A 4,846-nucleotide genomic window follows, 5' to 3' on the forward strand; every position below is an offset into this window, starting at 1 on the left:
ATAAATCAATTGTAAATAACTGAAATGAATCTTGCTTAAAACTCTTCGGGAAATTTGTCAAAAGATTAAGAGCAGTTAACTTTCTTTTTTTTCTTTATTCTTGTTTTGTTTTGTAGTTTTCTATTTTTTCCCAAAGTCTCTTCAACAAATATAAATTACTTTTATATTACAGTTTCTTCAGTAAAGGAATTTTTTCTCTTCCAAAGTTTTTGTCTACAAATAAGCTGCTAGAACCTTAACCGTGGAACTTGGCAGCAGATAAACCAGTGGTTGGCTGGGGATGGGAGAGTGATTGACAGCAGACGGGACCCCAAGGGAACCATTAGGGATGATCTGTATCTTGACTGGTGGTGGTTCCATGACTGTACTTGTCTGTTAAACTCATCAGAGTATACATTTCAAGTGGGTCCAGTTTGTTGTATGCAACTTTTATCTCAATAAAATTGATTTTTTCAAAATACTCAGCAAACCAGGAATTTCTGGGAAATCAGAGAAAATCTGCAGCTCCAAGTAACCCATAGTAACAGTAGTAGTAGTAGCTGAGTTTGTAGCTCATCTTCATTTATAGACAGCTTGATACAAGGTAGCCAAGCTAAGCCCTTTAATACAATAGATTCCTTCTGTCTATAACCCTGGGAGTGACATGCTGTTGCCCCTATGGTTAAGGGAACTAGAGGTTGGCAATTTAGGTAATTTGTCCCCATTTACATAGCTAGTAAATGGTGACGTTTCATATGAAAAATAACTGGTAAGTGTGTGGCAGATCTCAAACAAGACAATGTCTGGCGCTTTGTAGAGGATCTTAACAAAATTAGCCAGTTCAATATAAAAAATACACAGTACCATTGTTATTTATCTCCTTCAGAGACAAATTCACTCAGACCTCACTCAATGTCCTCTGTCTCCCTCTATGTTATCATTGTGTCATATCTTAAAATGATGCAGGGACTGAGTGGAAATTAGGATGTAAAGGGAAGAAAGTAAATTGCTGTTAAATGCCACAAGTGGTGGCATGTAAGTTACATGCACCGTCTCGTTTAATCCTCACATGAATTCTGTTCATGTGTGCTACCTACTTCTGTTTGGAGTTCACAGTGACTTGCCCCAAGTTGCAGAGTAAGTGGAGGAAGACCCAGGGTTCAAGCGCAGATCACTTTGGCTCCAGCACGTGGTGTTTCCACTACTACCTGCCGACTCCACATGTGGTTAAGGGTCCTGGCACTATCCTAAGGGTAAGGGCAAACCACAGGAATTTTAAGAGAGGTCCCAATACAATCAGTCACCGTTGCCACAGGCACATAATGATTTGGAAAGTACTGTCTTTTTTTTAAATTTTTACGTTTATTTTGAGAGAAAGAGGAAGGGAGAGAAACCAAAAGAGAGAATCCCAAGCTGATAGCACAGCTCAAACTCACGAACCGTGGGATCATGACCTGAGCCGAAATTAAGAGTGGGAGCTTGGGACGCCTGGGTGGCGCAGTCGGTTAAGCGTCCGACTTCAGCCAGGTCACGATCTCACAGTCTGTGAGTTCGAGCCCCGCGTCAGGCTCTGGGCTGATGGCTCGGAGCCTGGAGCCTGTTTCCGATTCTGTGTCTTCCTCTCTCTCTGCTCCTCCCCGTTCATGCTCTGTCTCTCTCTGTCCCAAAAATAAATAAAAAACGTTGAAAAAAAAAATTAAAAAAAAAGAGTGGGAGCTTAACCGACAGAGCCACCCAGGTGCCCCTAGAAAGTATTAACATTCATCCATGAATTAAGCACACACTGATTAATCTGTGCATTACCATTCCTGAAAGGCAAGATGGTGAAATGTTTGGTTTAGTTAACTTAGCCCTTAAATAACTGGGAAGCTGACCATGTGCCCAGTGTCTCAGCAGCTGGTGAACGGGAATTAGCATTGGTTGAAAGAAATGGTCTGTAAACAGCTGTTGGTTGAGGTTCGCAAGTTACTCCGACAATGAGATCAATTTAGGAGACAGATGGCAAGGCAATAGAGGTGCCATAGATTTGTGGTGTCAGGTTGGAAAGGCCAGCTGCTTTTCACTGCACACACCAGAAATTCATCTTTCACTTATTTTTAGTGACAAAGTTCTATCACAGACCTGCGGGAAATGATTAGATGTAGGGTGTATTACCTTACAAATGAGCTCTACCCCGACTACCTTTTATGCATTGAATTTTGTGCTCCCAAAATTCGTGTGTTGAGGTCATCCCCCATTACCAGAACGTGACCTTACTTGAAGAAAGGGTCTTCACAGAGGTAATCGAGTTCAAAAAGTCATTCGTGCAGGCTCTAATCCAGTATCAATGGTATATAATAGGCAGAGGCCTGTAACAGATGCTTCCCTCACACCCCTCGGAAGGAACCAGCCCTACCAACAGCCTGAGTTTGGACCTCTAGCCTCCAGAACTGTGAGATACATTTCTGTTGCTGAAGCCCACACTCTGGTAGTTTGTTACAGCTGACCTAGGAAACTAAGACACTGCTTTACTTAAAATTGCAGCCACCCCTCTGGCACTGCTAGTCCCCTTTATCCTATTCTTTTCATTTTTCAGTAGTAGTTCTTATCTGTCAGTCATCTGTCTTCCCTTGCCAAAATGAATGCTTCCCAAAGGATCTGTCTTAATTACTGATATATCCTCTGGCCTAATACAGTGGCTAGCTCATTGTAGTCATTCAATAAATATTTGTTGAATGACTTGAAGAAATAAACACGCATCCACTGAATCTAGAAAGGGGAATGCCATAAACTTATGGCCGACCAGCACCTAAACGTACAGAACTTTTGTAGCAAAGAGGAACGGGAGAGGACAGTTACTGGACGGTGAAGCAACAGTGCTTGCCACGTAGAAATAACATCCTAATAGATACCACAATTTATTACAGAGGGTTTTACTTGGAACTTGGTCACTGAAGTGACCTTGGTCACTGAAGCCTAAAAGGTGCACGCAAGACCAAAGGAATAAAAATAACAGACCATTTTAAAGAACGACCGCAAAAGGTTTCGACCTACTACTGAACAAGTGGTATATACTTACTATAATGACGGGGTAACAACACGGGGTGCCCCGGCATAGTGTTGGCCAGGAGTCAGCCCACAGTGGACATAGACCAAATCTGGCCTTCTGTCTACTTCTGTCATTTCCGTTTTACCAGAGCGCAACCGTGCTCATTCACATACATGTTGGCCGTGGCTGCTCTTGTGCTACAAGGGCAAGGGTCAGTAGTTGTGACAGACTGTGGCACACAAAACCTAAAACATTTACTGACTGATTGTTACAGGATGAATTGTCTCCCCCTGCAAATTCCTATGCTGAAGTCCTAATCCCCAGTAACTCAGAATGTGACTGGGGTCTTTCAAGTTTAAACATTTTAAATTAAAATAATGATACTAGGGTGGGTCCTCATCCAATGTGACTGGTGTCCTTATGAGAGGAGAGGAGGACACAGATACAGAGGGACAACCACGGGAGGACACGGGGAAATAACCTGCTACAAGCCAAGGAGAGAGGCAGTAGGAGAAACCAACTTGGTCAACACCTTGATCTCTGACTTTCAGCCTCCAGAACCGTGAGAAAATAAATTTGTCGTTGAAACCACTCTGTGGTACTTTATCAGGGCAGCACTAGCACACTTATTCACTGGACTTTGACAGAAAAAGTTTGCAGGCCCCACTGCAGGGAAATACCAGTGGAACAAAGTTTTGGCTGGAGACAGTCATGGATACGTCATAGGCAAAATAACGGCCCCTGGAAGATGTCCACATCCTATCCTAGAATCTCTGAATATGCTATGTTTATGGCAAAAGGGAATGAAGTTGGCTAATCCTGCGTTCCCCAAAGATGCCCAGTGTAATCCATACATCCTTAAGAGTGAAAGGGGGAGGGGCGCCTGGGTGGCTCAGTCGGTTGAGCGTCGGACTCGGCTCAGGTCATGATCTCACAGCTCGTGAGTTTGAGCCCCACATGGGGCTCTGTGCTGACAGCTCAGAGCCTGGAGCCTGCTTCCGATTCTGCGTCTCCCTCTTTCTCTGCCCCTAACCCACTCGCATTCTCAGTCTCTCTCAAAAAAAATTAAAAAAAAAAGTGAAAGAGGGAGACAGGAGGAGGCCAGAGGGAACAGGATTCAACTGTTGGCTGGTTTTGAATATGGAGGGAATGGGCCACGATCCAAGAAATGCAGGTGGCCTCTCAAATCTGGAAAAGACAAAGGAAAGGATCCTTTCCCAAGAGCCTCCAGAAACGGATGGATCCCTGCCAACACTTTTAGCCTCGTAAGACCCGTGCTAAACTTCTGACCTACAGAACTGTAAGATACATTTGTAGTTTAAGCCACCAAGTTTGTGGTAACTTACTGATCTCGTTTTGGGTCCTCTGTCCTCCTCTCTCTCTCTGCCCCTTCCCCGCTTGCACCCATGCGCACGCGCTCTCTTTCTCTCTCTCAAAAATAAAAAAGCATTAAGAAATGTATATAAAAAAGAAAATTAATAGAATATGAGAAACTAGTATAAAACAGATTGTTTAACAAACCAGTGGGCAAAGGATGGTAACTACATTTCAGTGTAAAACTTTTCAGTCTTTCTGTCTCCATCTAGTATTTAATGTATCTAGGATTTATTTCACTTTAGGATGTCCTTGGTAGAGCAGTAAAAAGTAATTTTATTAAAGCAACTCTTGAGTACCTATCTTTTTAGTCTCTGTGTAACAAATATTCTGTGTTGCATACTGAAGTTCCACAGTGGTCTAGAAAAAGCACTTGTGTGATTATTTGATTTGACAGCTTAACTTGACTAAAAGGAGAGACAAGGCACACTTAGGGATGTGGCATTTTCTCAAAAATCAACCAAG

This window comes from Neofelis nebulosa, chromosome 11, assembly GCF_028018385.1.
Source record: "Neofelis nebulosa isolate mNeoNeb1 chromosome 11, mNeoNeb1.pri, whole genome shotgun sequence".
NCBI lineage: Eukaryota > Metazoa > Chordata > Mammalia > Carnivora > Felidae > Neofelis > Neofelis nebulosa.